The following is a 15,866-nucleotide window of genomic DNA, read 5'->3' on the forward strand; positions in this document are numbered from 1 at the left end:
TTTTTTATTTTATTATATAATAATAATAATAATAATAAATAAAAAATAAAATAATAAAATATATATATACACACACAAAAGCTACTTGGGATTTGTTACCCTCACGGCAAGGCTGCAGTTCCCCTTCTCACCACTAGATGTCTCTATATCCCACTCCTCAAAAAGAGACTCCTCCCATTTACCCGCCTATGCATTTTAAACCTGCCCAAACGGTGTGTGGGTGTGGGTGTGTGTGTTTTTTTATTTTTTTTAAAAGCTGTGTGTACATTTATTCCGCAACTCACACTGCAAGCATGCAAAGGGGACTTGATCAGGGCGAAATGGTCATTTAGAGCAAGACCGCAACGTCATTTGTAGTTTAAACGACTTTTACTTTCCCTCCGTGTCGGGACAGGACAGCATGACTTAATGTTAAATGCAAAATCCGTGATCGGAACATCTGGACCGCATCGATTCGGAGTGTTTCGGAGTTAACGCTGATTGTCCAACAGTGTTTCTGATGGGCTGCTGGAGGAAGGAAATGCAGATCAGACCTTTTTATCCTTCAAACACAATGCAATGCCTTTAGGGAATATTTTAACAGCAATATCTTCTATTAAATGAGTTTTTCCGTTTGTTACAGACAGAAGGAGGGTTAGAGACTTGACATTGTGGATGAGGAAGTTGGCGAGGCAGGGCTAGTCCAAAGTGTGCTCTGGGAACATGCCAACCTGCATTAGAGGCTACTTCACTTTAATCAAATGGGCTTTATTGGGGTGATGATAAAAGCATTTGAAAGGACTGCAAAGAGTGAGATTTGAACAGACGGGGATACTTGTTGAAATAAGTGAAAATGAAAGATAACCAAACACAAAAAGATTGAAATTGCATATATTTCCTGGTTTATTGTGCCTGTTTACCTGGATAGGGTGAGCTGCTTAGTCGAAGTGAATAGCAAAAGACAAAGATTTCTAAACCGTTCCAAGTTGCAAAATGATGCACGAGTTTGAATTTTAGATGCATTGGCAGATGCATTGATAATATTGTCTTATTAGTGTAGTGTATTACTTTAGGACATATCTCTTCTTGAACAAACAACATTTATGGAGCTCAAGATGTTCATCGTGGTCTTGGTGCTCTTGGTGGGCAGCTTGATGCCCATCGGAGCGGCCGCCAGCTCTCCGGAGACGGGCCACGGTCATGGAAACAGGTCCACTAACCACACCAAGAAACCTTTCCCGGTTCTGTCTTTTGATTATGGACACATACGTCATCCTTTTGAGATATCATTATGGGTGCTGCTGGCTTCCTTGATGAAATTGGGTGAGTAATTGTTTTTCAATTTCAACGTTTCATTTACGTTTTTAAAAACACAAACAAGTCATATTGATATGTATCTGTATTGTGGATATTGTACATGTGTGAAGGAGCAAAAACTGAAATAATATGGATGGTGTAGGTGTGTGAACTTTGTGTCCAAGATAGCAAAATAGGTTGGGCTGAATCTGGCAGCAATTTGGCAGAGAGTACACGTGCAAGTCAGAAGTTTACATACACTTAGGTTGAAGTCATTAAAACACATTTTTTAGCCACTTAAATGAGCTTTTAGACACTTAAATTAGCAAACTATAGTTTTGGCAAGACATCTACTTTGTGCATAACTAGAGTCATTTTGCCAACAATGTTTTACAGACCGATTGTTTCACTTTTAATTGACTATATCATAATTCCAGTGGGTCAGCAATTTACATACACTAAGTTAACTGTGACTTTAAGCAGCTCGGAAAATTTTAGAAAATGATGTCAAGCCTTTAGACAATTAGCCAGTTAGCTTCTGATAGGAGGTGTACTGAATTGGAGGTGCACCTGTGGATGTATTTTAAGGCCTACCTTCAAACTCAGTGCCTCTTTGCTTGACATCATGGGGAAATCAAAAGAAATCAGCCAAGACCTCTGAAAGAAAATTGTGGACCTCTACAGTCTGGTTAATCCTTGGGAGCAATTTCCAAATGCCTGAAGGTATCACGTTCATCTGTACAAACAACAATAAGCAAGTATAAACAACATGGGACCACGCAGCCATCACAACGCTCAGGAAGGAGACGCATTCTGTCTCCTAGAGATTAATGTAGTTTGGTGTGAAAAGTGCAAATCAATCCCAGAATAACAGCAAAGGACCTTGTGACAATGCTGGAGGAAACAGGTAGACGAGTATCTAGATCCACAGCAAAACGAGTCCTATATCGACATAACCTGAAAGGCTGCTCAGCAAGGAAGGCGCCACTGCTCCAAAACTGCCATAAAAAAGCCAGACTACAGTTTGCAAGAGCACATGGGGACAAAGATCTTCCTTTTTGGAGAAATGTCCTCTGGTCTGATGAAACAAATTGAACTGTTTGGCCATAATGACCATCGTTATGTTTGGAGGAATAAGGTGAGGCTTACAAGCCGAAGAACACCATCCCAACCGTGAAGCATGGGGGGGTGGCAGCATCATGTTGTGGGGGTGCTTTGCTGCAGGAGGGACTGGTGCACTTCACAAAATAGATGACATCATGAGGAAGGAAAGTTATGTGGATATAATGAAGCAATATCTCAAGACATCAGACAGGAAGTTAAAGCTCTGTCGCAAATGGGTCTTCCAAATGGACAATGACCCCAAGCATACCTCCAAAGTTGTGGCAAAATGGCTTAAGGGCAACAAAGTCAAGGTATTGGAGTGGCCATCACAAAGTCCTGACCTCAGTCTGATAGAAAATGTGTGGGCAGAACTGAAAAAGCGTGTGTGAGCAAGGAGATCTACAAACCAGACTCGGTTACACCAGTTCTGTCTGGAGGAATGGGCCAAAATTCCAGCAACTTCTCGTAAGAAGCTTGTGGAAGGATACCCAAGTTAAACAATTTAAAGGCAATGCTACCAAATACTAACAAAGTGTATGTAAACTTCTGACCCACTGGGAATGTGATGAAAAAATCATTCTCTCTATGATTATTTTGACATTTCACATACTTAATATAAAGTAGTGATCCTAACAGACCTAAGACAGGGAATGTTTTCTATGATTATATGTCAGGAATTGTGAAAAACGAGAGTTTTAATGTATTTGACTAAGGTGTATGTAAACTGACTTCAACTGGAATCCTGACCATTAAGGCCAAAAAGTAACAAGTTCTGATTTCTTCACTGAAAAATACTAAAAACGAAGTTGACCGATTTAGTTTGCTTGCAGCCAAACACCTCAAACAAAACTCTGAATATCTTTAAAAGATCGAATGCCACTAACCGGCAAATTTTGGCCTCAAAAGTGTTTAATTTTCCTTAGAAGTGCTCACTGTATTAACCTGGTACAAGGTTTACAAGCAGACCTGATAGTTTTACTACCTTGCCATTCAATTTAAATGGCATCTTGGTGACTGTGCTCATAATAATAATTACATACTGACCCCAGAGTACAAACTGAACTAGCCCTGTGTAATTATTTACATTTACATTTATGCATTTGGCAGACGCTTTTATGCAAAGTGACTTACAGTGCACTTATTAAAGGGACAATCCCCCCGGAGCAACCTGGAGTTAAGTGCCTTGCTCAAGGACACAATGGTGGTGGCTGTGGGGATCAAACCAGCAACCTTCTGATTACAAGGTATGCGCTTGGCCTACTACGCCACCACCACTCCAAAATGCTTGGCGTGAGGGTGAATTTGTTAGTGGGCAATTAAAGCTAAGCATGTTATGGTTATTAAATGATCATATTTATTTTCCTGTGTGGGATATAACAACGGTGAGACATGCAAACCACATTGGTTGTACATGATGGTTACTTAGCTCTTAAGCGATGTAGAGAATCAAATTGCAAGTTGCAGCTCTAGAGGAAAGATGGCATAAGAAGCACGGTGAGAGGAAGAAACTGTAAATTGCTGAAGAAGGAAGATGAGATCAGATATGTGCTAATGTGGAATTTCAGACTTCTTGTTTAAGAAGTGCTTGTGTGAGCGAGACTTAATTTCCTGTGACTGTTATTGCTCCCTGATTTATTTTTCTGAATTGGTCTGCTCTTCCCACTAACAATGTTGTTTTTCTGACCTCTCAACTCTCCAGTCCAACAGCAGTGCAAGTTCATTGTGAGCCTTCCTCGTTATGTCTCTTTCCAACATCGAATGTATATTTTACTTAAAAATTTAAATGCTGGGGGTCTGGGTAACTCGGCAAGTAATGACACTGACAACCACACCTGGAGTCGCAAGTTCGAATCCAGGGCGCGCTGAGTGACTCCAGTCGGGCTTCCTAAGCAACCAATTGGCACGGTTGCTAGGGTGGGTAGAGTCACGTTGGTTTAATCTCCTTGTAGTCGCTACAATGTGGTTCTCGCTCTCGGTGGGGCGTGCGTGGATGCCGCAGAGAATAGTGTGAAGCCTCCACCTGCACTACGTCTCCGCATTAGGGGTGTGCGATATTGACAAAAATGTATATCTCAATATTTTCTGGGATTTTGCCGATAACGATAAACAGACGATATTTTGCATCCTTCAATGAAAAGAGGTCTTTATTATTTAAAACTGAAGCATTCGAGTAAGTACAATACAAAAGGTGAACTGTGCAACATACAGCAAGCAAGAAGAAAAAATATGACATTGTAATAAGTCACCAAATGCAAACTTCTTTCAAACACGGCACAAGAAAAAACCTATTATTGCATTTGTATACAAATTACACCCTTCTGTAAAATGTTGCATAAAGTCAAAGATGCAAAGCCCAGGCCGTGTGTATCTTGGTCTAAAGTCTTCAAAAGTAGTTTAAAACCATCTCTCTCAAGCGCTTGAATTGGCACAATGTCTTCTGCGATGTAATCGGTGACCACGTTTGTTATATCTTGCCATCTGTCGCTTTTTTTGTCGTAAGGAACTTTTTTGCTAAATGATTCGGCCAAAGTTTGAGTGTTTTTTTTTTTTGCTTTTACCCTGTCAGCTGCCGGCGTGTTGTGTTCAGTTGATTCGGGAAGCTTTTCATATTCCTCATATTCAGTGCGGTGGGTTGTTCGAAGATGGTGAATCAGGTTGATCGTCGAGCTGCCAACTGTAAACAATTTTCGGCACAGTTTGCAGATTGGCGTCTTTTGACTAGCGTCTGACTTTTCAAAACCAAACCACCTCCATGCTATTGATGACGACCCACGTCTAGCAATTAATCTAGCGTAGGTTGCGAGGTTGTTGGTGTTTGATGGTCTTCTCCTCTCGCCGTTTCTTCGCTCATTTTTTACTTCTGTCATACACACCCACAATCTAATGTGCAACATCACGATCTGAATGCGCATGTGCAGTACTAAATACTACTTTGCTACAGCATTCTGTGAATTCGTGGACACAATACGACTTTTTGATTGGGTTTTGAAAATGTGTGACATACTCGATAATGTGATTTAGCAAATCGTTAAAACAACAATTGCGATCGTAGACGATATATTGCACACCCTTACTCCACGTTAACATGCTCAACAAGCCACATGATAAGATGTGCGGATTGACGGTCTCAGACGCGGAGGAAACTGAGATTCATCCTCCACCACCCGGATTGAGGTGTACCACAAATTAAAAAGCAGCATACTCAAAAAATAAATAAAAAGAGGGCTTAAAATGACCCAATTTAGGTCATTTTGGTAACCCAGCATTGGGTACATTTGGGACGAACCCAGCATGGTTTGTTTTGACCCAACTAGTTTGGGATAAACGTTTGACAAACCATGCTGGGTTGTTTTGCAACCCCACTAGTTGAAAATGACTGTAGCCAGAGGGGAACTGTCCCACACTGTGAGCCTGGTTTCTCCCAAGGTTATTTTTCTCTTTCTATCCGAAGTAGCAACACTGTGCCTGGTTGAGATTAGGACATGTGTTCAGTTCACCAAGTCCATCAAGGCTTTTGTGGCTTGTTCAATGGACATGTCATTCCATCATGGAGAAACATCTGCTTCTGATTGCACCTTTCCTTTAATGTTCCCCTCCAGTGGTGGCCTTCTGGGCAGACCTCAATTAGGTGAGGGAGTTCTCACTGGTAATACATAAACACCTGAACAGCATCTTAAATGACCATTTAAAGATGAAACTCTGAAGAACTTAATGTTATACTGATATGAGAATAGGTTGTGTGCTAGCCTGCCATTGGGAGCAACTTGGGGTTCATTGTCTTGCCCAAGGACACTTCGGCATGTGGAGTCGTGTGTGTGCCATGATTCGAACCGCCAACCCTGCGATTAGCAGCCGACCCGCTCTACATCCTGAGCCACAGCCGCCCATGATAAGTTTGTGGTTCTGTACTGTATGTTTAGGAGATGGGTGGAACCTGTTCTAGAACAATTGGTGTTCCACAATTTTGGTTCCGGTGCTAAACCAGGATGCCATATTGCTATTTTTGTTTTTGTAGGGCGTTGAGGTGTGAATGGCCCCATTAGTTGGCCAATTATATTATATGAAAATATTTATTATTATTAAATTTGATTTAACATTTAATCATCATATTTAACTCTATTTTATATTGTATTTATATCTCCAGCCTGACAAACTCTCTAAACCCCGTTAAACGTTTTGTGGCATCGATGAAATCCTCAACAACAATGTATGTCAGGACTCCCAGACAAGCTGAGTTTGGTCTGGCTTCTCAGCGTGTCTCCAGTAGCTGTGTCATGCATGTTTACATCACAATCCATCTGTCCAAATAAACTGGTGCCTCGGCAAGGGTCAAGCATTAATGTTTCAGAGTCACTTCATTATTTATAAATGCTCGTCTTGGGGAGTGCCAAGTCACACTGCCAGAAGAAGTCTGGAAGGGGTTAATGCAGTAGACTCATTTATGACATTGGTCAAGTCTAATTTACCTCTTGGTTGATTTGCACATTGACTGTAAACCAGTATAAACATTGGGTTTAGATTAATCGAAAGCATTTTTAAATCTGGTTTAATCTGTGTTTTGTTGTTGTTGTATTGTCTCAATCAAAAGACATTTTGACACTTTTTTTTTTTTTTCTTCCAGAATCATTAGATTCAGGATACAGATATTCAAATGTCAGGGTGTGGGACAGCAGAAATGTTAAGGGCATTGTTCAGGAACAATATCCTTTTCTTACACTTCCTTTTTCTACAAGTCCATTCTAATACGAGTGTTTTACATGGCAGTCCACATGTGCTTGGTGATATGTATCATTTTTGTTTTGTTTAAAGTGGTCATGAATAGGAAAATCAAACTTGCCATGATATCTTGACGTATAAGAGTTGATAGCAGTATGGTAAATGGTCTGCACTTATATAGCGCCTTTTTAACCTTAACGGTATTCAAACCGATTTACACTGTGACTCATTCTCCCATACACACACACATTCATACACCAATGGTGGCAGAGCTGCCATGCAAGGCGCTAGCCTGCCATTGGGACCAACGTGATGTTCAGTGTCTTGTCCAAGGACACTTCGGGATGTTGAGTCATGTGGGCCGGAATTCGAACCCCCAACCCTGCGATTAGTGGCCGACCCGCTCTACCACCTGCGCCACAGCCACCCCATTTCAAAACATACTGTACATTTCAGAACCAAAAACGTCTTTGGTAATCCAAATAAAGGCTTTATTGAAACCAAGGTGCCAAAATGGCTTGTTCTCTACTTCCTCCTCACTAATACGTCATAGTGAGGTATTGCATGAGCACAGGCCAGCCTCTGCATAATCAGGTCAACGCCTACTGTATTGTCGACACTGCTTAGGCCCGCCCACCGGTCTTGCCGTTGCAGTAGAGCGGTAAGATTATTTTTGGAGCAACAGGAGGTGTCACGATGGCTACGAAGATGTCAAGACGTTGTAGGAATCTAGATCTCTTGCATTTGCTTTGCAAGGATCCCAACATTAAGAAAGATTGGCTGATGTTTATTTTTAATGAAGTCTCGGATCGCGTTGGTAAGAATATGTTTGTTTGCTCGCTCGCTTTTACGATAATTCTTTCACAAACAAGACACATTTCGAAGTATGCTTTGCAGAGACACTTAAATTAAAACTTGATGCAGTACCAACTATATTGGACCTGACAGTGTTGTCGCAATAAAGTGGGTGTATCTGTGTTAATTGTTTTGCTTTGTATGTTACAGACAAAGCAAAACAAAAATCAAAATCAAAGTTATTTGATTGATCCTGGTGATTTTAGACCATCCGAAGTTTTCGAAACAACCCCACATGCACGTAATTCTTCAGCCATATCACCCTGCAGCTCTTGCCTGGTTGCCCACTAAAGCTAAGCAGGGTTGAGCCTGGCCAGTACCTGGATGGGAGACCTCCTGGGGAAAACCAAGTTTGCGGTTGGAAGTGGTATTAGGGAGGCCAGCAGGGGGTGCTCACCCTGTGGTCTGTGTGGGTCACTAATGCTGCCAGTATAGTACCCTGTGGACACTATACTGTAAAAAAAGCACCGTCTTTCGGATGAGCCGTTAAACCGAGGTCCTGACTCTCTGTGGTCATTAAAAATCCCAGGGCACTTCTCGTAAAGAGTAGGGGTGTAACCCCGGTGTCCTAGCCAAATTCCCCCCCATTGGCCCCTATATATCATGGCCTCCTAATAATCTCCATCCCTGAATTGGCTACATCACTCTACCATCTCCTCTCTGTCAATAGCTAGCAGGTCATGTTTGTAAATGAGAAGTGGTTCTCAAACAGATTACCTGGTTAAATAACATAGATAAATAATGGTGGGGTGTTTACACGTATGGTAAATGGTCTACACTTATATAGCGCCTTTTTAACCTTAGCGGTATTCAAAGCACTTTACACTGTGGTCCCATTCATCCATCCATCCACCAATGACAACAGAGCTGTCATGTAAGGTGCTAGCCTGCCATTGGGAGCGACGTAGGGTTCAGTGTCTTGCCCAAGGACACTTCGGCATGTTGAGTCATGTGGGCCGGGAATCGAACCCCCAACCCTGCGATTAGTGGCCAACCTGCTCTACCACCTGAGCCATAGCCGCCCCGAAATCGGCCCCGAAATATCCACATGCAAAGGTGTTACCCAATCACAGCAGTGGGCGTTTACACTGAAGTCTTCAAGAAAACATGCCCCCAAAAACAGAGTTTTCGAATCAGAGGCACAAAAACTGGATAGAAAATTACCAATTATTCCTAAATTATGACTACTGTTAATGACAAAAATCACACTTAACCCCAAAGTGGACCTCAAGGAACTTTCTAAAATAAAATACAAATCTAATTCATGACACCTTTTAATATAGGTTTTGTCGCTTGTCCCAGCTGCATTTGGAGAATCAACTAAAAACACTCTGTTTTAAGAAGGTTCCCATGACCTCTTAGTGTGACACGTGTGTTTTGTGCTGTTTACAGTGTCTGTAGATTCCTTTATAGTTCAGTGTTACCACCACTTCACTTTTAAGTCCCTGCGGTTCACTTTTAATGTGGTTTGATCGAGACATAGGTTAGGCTGTGTGGAGGAAATACCAGTGGAATTAAACCAGAGCCGCTGATCCTCTCTCCAAGCTGGAGATGACCGCAAACGGCCAAATGCTCTGTTCTCTAAATACTAGGGCTGTACAATTAATAAAAAAAAATTACAGCTCTCAATTAAACGAAAAGTGCCAGTTACAGCATTTCATTTAGGTTTACCCTCATTGTGCCTCAAATTTCTATTTACAACATATTTGTTTGGGCCGTTGTGTGCATGAATGCAGAGGCAAAGCTAACATGTTTAAATTAGCCTAAGGCATTTCAATAATGCTCATTATCTAAATTATACTGTGAACAAATTATTCAAATTGTGAATAACACTTTTTGTTTGACATGCAGTTACAATATTAAAGCAATTCAGGAGCATAGTCCTCAAGTTGTATTGATGCACAGTCTACATGCAACTGCCCCACACTAAATATGTTTTTTAATGTAAATTCTATTAATCAAAATTAATAATAACAGTTACAATGGCTGTCTCGTTTGGAAGGCTGCGTCCTCCGGAGGTTGCATTTGTCGGCCGCATACCTCATCGAGGCTGTCTCGTTTCAGAAAAGCGAGTAGGACACTTCGAATGTGACCTTCTTTCATGGGAATTTGGAGGATACATGAGGTGTGCACTCATAACCCACAATTCTTTGCTTCAACGGTAATGTCAAAAAATAATTACACCAATTTGCCCGTAAACATGGAATGTTAATTCCCAAGTTGAAGTACCTCAGTAGATGGGTGGAGAGTATATAATATATATATATAAGGCCTTGTTCAGACTACCACTAATAATCAGCTTTGTTTTATTTTTTTTGCATATCCAGATTGTATCCAGATGAGTTTTTGTCAGCAAAAAAAACACATGAAATCTGATTTTTCCGAGTCGGATTCAAACCACATCACATTTGTTTCATTTCATTTTCTGGCTGCTCAATTCGGATTTCAAATGGTCTTTTGCGTCACTCTTAACGCGACACACAACGATGACGTCAAAATCGGTGACTGCAGCACGGAACATCACAATATCTCCTCCGTCGCTGAGTTTTTCTCGTGCGACAGAGGAGTTCTGCACCACGAATGGACAGGGCGCTTATTTGGAGAGCGAGATGACGCACCTTCATTTTTCCCGAATCCGTTTTGAAAGCATCGTCACGTGGGTACGCCTACGTCGTTACCAAATCAACCCATGCAGATAGGTCGGTTCTGTCTGAACGCGCAAATCTGATTTGAGCACTTGCAATTAATAGTGCGGACAGTCTGCGTGAAAACATCTGATTTGAGAAAAAATCTGATTTGCCTGCGGTCTGACCACAGCCTAATCATATTAATATATAATTAAGATAAGTATTAGACTAAAAGTACACCTGTAAAATCTATTTTCTTCTCTTTACATCATTATAACTCTTATAAATTTGACCTCATGCATTCCCTTCCAAAGGGACTTTGTTCCCGTCACTCAAAGCGCTCGCGATTGTTAAAGTGTGGCGTGCTGTCATAGCAACCATGTTACATTCCGTTTCCGTTTGTCCTACGAAAGCCGTCTCGTTTAAACGAGGCTTGTTTAAAAGACTAAACTCTGTATACCTAGCATGCAATAAGCAATTATGATCTCTTTTTTTCCCTTCAAAGTGTTGTTTAGGAAGCCACTGGCTTTCATCCTCATTTGATGAATTACTTGTACCATGATCGCTAGAAAAAGTCAACAAAAAAATCTGTTTAGCGCCTGCTTTCCATTGGCGACGTTAATTGCAGCCAGCAATTATTCACGCTTTTTTTCACAAAACTCAGCGCTGTCTATTACAAGTCTAATTTTCTTAAAGGAGGTGTGCGCTAAAAAATACAATAAATATAAAACAACATATAGTGCAATTTAAATTTAACACATCGTTAAATTGGATTGCGGGTGAATAGTAATTAATACTCAGGTTTTTTGCATCATAATGGATATCAGCGTGATAAACTACATACAATGCAAAAGTTGTGCAATCGCTTGGTGAATTCCACCTTGAGTTTTCGTTCATATTTTAGTGCGAATTTCACAGACATTTCTTCACTGCTGGCTTTCGTGCTCGTAATGGTTTTCTTATGTAATTGTTTTGATGCTTAAATAAGTGTAAAACCTGCAGCGGCTCTATGGCTTTCAACATGACTTGGGATAAAGCACATAACTGGTAATCAGAAGGTTGCTGGTTCGATCCCCACAGCCACCACCATTGTGTCCTTGAGTAAGGCACTTAACTCCAGGTTGCTCTGGGGGGATTGTCCCTGTAATAAGTGCACTGTAAGTCGCTTTGGATAAAAGCGTCTGCCAAATGCATAAATGTAAATGTAAATTACTTTGTTTTGAGCGACCCGTCCAGTCCGACAGCACAACATTGGGTCAACCAATGGCGTGAGATTGGTCTGGTAATATCGGTTAGTTCGACCAATGGCAGATGAATGGTGTATTTGTTATGCTGTTTGAAAACAATGGTTATATTGTGCTATTTTTTGCTATATAGTTTGGTGGCACTAGTGGTGCCGAAATGACTCACTTCAGCTTTAATAGTAATAACCTTGATTGAAACGTGCAGATTTGTGACCTGGCATACAGTCTTGGTTTTGGGCTGGTATGCAGATGCTGGTTGGCTGTTCATTTGGGACCAGAATCAACATGCACAATCACATTAGTTCCATTAGTTCACCTGTAATCAGATGAGCATAACACACCTGGTGTCTCTGTGACAAGGAGTTGAATCTGCTTTTTCTCATTTGCATTCCTTTACCCTCCACATTTACATGCCAGATGTTTGACCATTTTCCATATGCAAGGCCAGATATTTGACTGACTGATCTGATATTTTAATGGCTGTCATATTTTCCACGGTTGACATGTTTACACTGCTAATCAAATGTAGTGGAGTATTGTGATTAGAATTATAAGCGTTTGATTAGGACTTTTGATTTGGGCAATATGATGCGGATCTTACAGCAATATATCTACACAATATATATTCAATGAAGAAATGGGTTATATGGCCTATTTTTAATCTAGTGAACGAAATATTTTACAATTGATAGGTACTTCATCTCATTTGATTATTTTCTCTTTTTATTTGAGGCTTGATGGATGCAAATAAAAAGTATGATTATTCATAGGACACAAATTAATGTGGTATCAGTGCAAAAACGGCTTCACATTATATTTAGATTTACATTTATGCATTTGGCAGATGCTTTTATCCAAAGCGACTTACAGTGCACTTATTACAGGGACAATCCCCCCGGAACAACCTGGAGTTAAGTGCCTTGCTCAAGGACACAATGGTGGTGGCTGTGGGGATCGAACCAGCAACCTTCTGATTACCAGTTATGTGCTTTAGCCCACCACCACCATTATGTAACACTTATAAAACTAATTATAAAATGCAAATACTCCTGTTATATCTGTATTAATGCAGTCAACTGAACTATTTGCGTTAAACCCCTTAATAACAAGGTCTTGCAGGGGGTCTGGGTAGCTCAGTGGTAAAGACGCTGGCTACCACCCCTGGAGTGACTCCAGCCGGGTCTCCTAAGCAGCCAAATTGGCCTGGTTGCTAGGGAGGGTACAGTCACATGGGTAACCTCCTTGTAGTCACATATATATATATATATATATATATATATATATATATATTACATTACATTACAACATTAAAGTCACCTGCCTAATATTGTCTAGGTCCCCCTCGTGCCGCCAAAACCGCGCCAACCCGCATCTCAGAACAGCATTCAGAGATGATATTCGTCTCAATCACAATTGTACAGAGTGGTTATCTGAGTTACCGTTGACTTTGTCTGTTCAAACCAGTCTGGCCATTCTCTGTTGACCTCTCTCATCAACATGGCGTTTCCATCCACAGAACTGCTGCTCAGTTGACGTTTTTGGTTTTTGGCACCATTCTGAGTAAATTCTAGCGACTGTTGTGGGTGAAAATCCCAGAAATACTCAAACCAGCCCATCTGGCACCAACAATCATCCATGCGACTATCGAATCAGCCAATCGCGTGGCAGCAGTGCATATAATCATGCAGATACGGGTCAGGAGCTTCAGTTAATGTTCACATCATCCATCAGAATGGAGAAAAAATGTGATCTCGGTGATTTTTAACGTTTATTTAACGTAATCCATTGGCAATGTTTTTAAGCATTATTCTAACAATATTTGGTGAGGTAACACTTTTAAACAAGTAAAAACTATTTGCCAATGTGGTAGAGGCTTGGCATCCTGCCTTACAACAACCTTTAAGTGTGGTACAATCACTTTAACGTCAGATCTCTCTTGGCCTGTTGCTTGAATTTTAAACCATTTACAAAATTTACAATTTAACAAAGAAAATTTTTGAGATTTCCTCGGATGGCACACACTCACAGAACCTCTGAACCAAGACTGATAGTCCCAGCTGACATGCTTTTACCCTTGTACCTCAGTTTGTCAATGAAGAATAGCCTGTTCATGCTGTTCTACAGGTCGGCGCAAACAACACCCTACAGGGGACACCGAAAGCCTTTCATCACAATCACCTTTGTTTGCTTCAGCTGTCACTGTTCCTGTTTTGTGTATTGTGTTGTGCTCTGTTGAAACAGTGGGTGTGGCCAGGTATAACGAGGACCAGACAGAGAATCGGGTAGAAACTAGACGGCTATATCTGAAAAGCCCACTGTTGTAGTTGTAGAGGTGGGCGGCTTGACTAAAACCATAAACATTTGATGATTGCGGTATGGGTGATTCATCTCCGTAAAGGCTCAAAGGTCAAACTGTATACTGGGTGAACATGCTTAATTTAGTTCGGCTAAGAAAATATGATAAAATGCATTGATTGTTTTTGTCCTGTGAAGATGTTTGTTTGGTGCTATTTTTCCGAGCACATCCCTAAAATTCTTGACGTTGGAGAAATTGGCTAGACCAAGAGTTTTGATGATTGGTTAAAACTAACCGTAGGTGTGTATATATATCTTACATTTTTACTTTATATTTCCACCTAGCAGAAAACAAGGAGACAACAACAACAAAAAACAACTAAAAAGTGCTTTTTAATTTGGTCCATGACGGAGTCGGAAGGATGCATAAAAAAGTTATTGAACAATAACAATCAAGTTTGTTATAGATGCAGTCAATTAATTATTTTCTTATTTCTTTTCTGTTTCTCCAAACTCCTGCTTGTCATTCGTACATGATTTAATTTCTTCAATCTTTCCATTTAGTCAAAAATGACGGATAATGATTATCTGTAGCGCATCGTCTGAAAACGAACTAACCAATGATAACACGTACAATTAACAGTGACGAAAAAATTACATTAACCAAGATTAATATGTGCTGTTAAAGTATTGTTCATTGTTAGTTCATGCTAATTAATGTAGCTAAAGGAATATTCCGGGTTCAATAACAAGTTAAGCTCAAACGACAGCACTTGTGGCATAATATTGATAACAACAAAAATGTATTTCGACTCGTCCCTCCTTTTTATGGAGGACAAAACATGCAAAAATAATAAATAAATACATAAATAAATGTAATAATAAGAAAATAAATAAAGGAATAAATGTCTTGATAAAACAAATATAATTAGTTTTTAATGAAAGTTTTTTTTTTTTCCTTTTATTATTTTCTCTTTTATTTTATTCTTCAAAACTTTTTTTATTCTTTCATTTGTTTTTTTTTTATTATTTATTTATGCATTCATTTATTTCTATATTTAAATATTCCCACATTTATTTATTTTTGTATTTATTCTTGCATTTCTGTCTCTTGTATGATAATGATGTGGGCGTGTCCTGCTCACCATTGGCTTATTGAAGCATGTGCTCGATTACTCTTGACTTGATTTGATGTGACATCAGGTCATATATCGTGTAAACTAAAGCTATTTGTGGGGCTAAAAACATAAGAGCCTTACATACTTTCATTTTAAATATTGATTTCAAAATGTTTACATAATACTCAGCATGTTTACATGCACAATCTGCACCGATTATGCTTAAGTCAACAACATGTGTGGTCAGTCCATTGACTCTGCGGTGTTCAGTTTGACTGATCCATTAAAAAATGAACCTTACCAATTGGGGAATCTGTTTGTGAGTTGAACATGTTGTGCTGTCTGCAGTCACAATGCAGTGAGGAAGGGCAATGAACAATACAATGTTGTGTAATGCCACAAAAGTTTAATGGGCACATTGTCGGGGCATCACCGTCAGTGTGCCAGCATGAAGGTGAAATGACCTTATAGTAGCTGAGCGTGTATGACTGCTGTCTGGCTGTGCTGCTGTCAATCCGCTGTGTCTTTTATAGAACAAAACCAGCTTTAACCTGTTTAAGATGGTTAGCTGGTCTCCCAGCCTGGCCAAGCAGTTTTTGCTAGTCTGTTTTAATGGTTTTAGAGGGTATTTT

At 40.1% G+C, this 15,866-nt stretch overlaps 1 pseudogene; it reads left to right on the top strand.

Moving 5' to 3' along the window:
* The first annotated feature begins 272 nt into the window (after window positions 1-272).
* Window positions 273-15,866, top strand: part of LOC127657919 (sodium/hydrogen exchanger 1-like) — a 55,555-nt pseudogene continuing 39,961 nt past the window's right edge.

The sequence above is a fragment of the Xyrauchen texanus genome, chromosome 17 (genome assembly GCF_025860055.1).
Source record: "Xyrauchen texanus isolate HMW12.3.18 chromosome 17, RBS_HiC_50CHRs, whole genome shotgun sequence".
NCBI classification, from domain to species: domain Eukaryota; kingdom Metazoa; phylum Chordata; class Actinopteri; order Cypriniformes; family Catostomidae; genus Xyrauchen; species Xyrauchen texanus.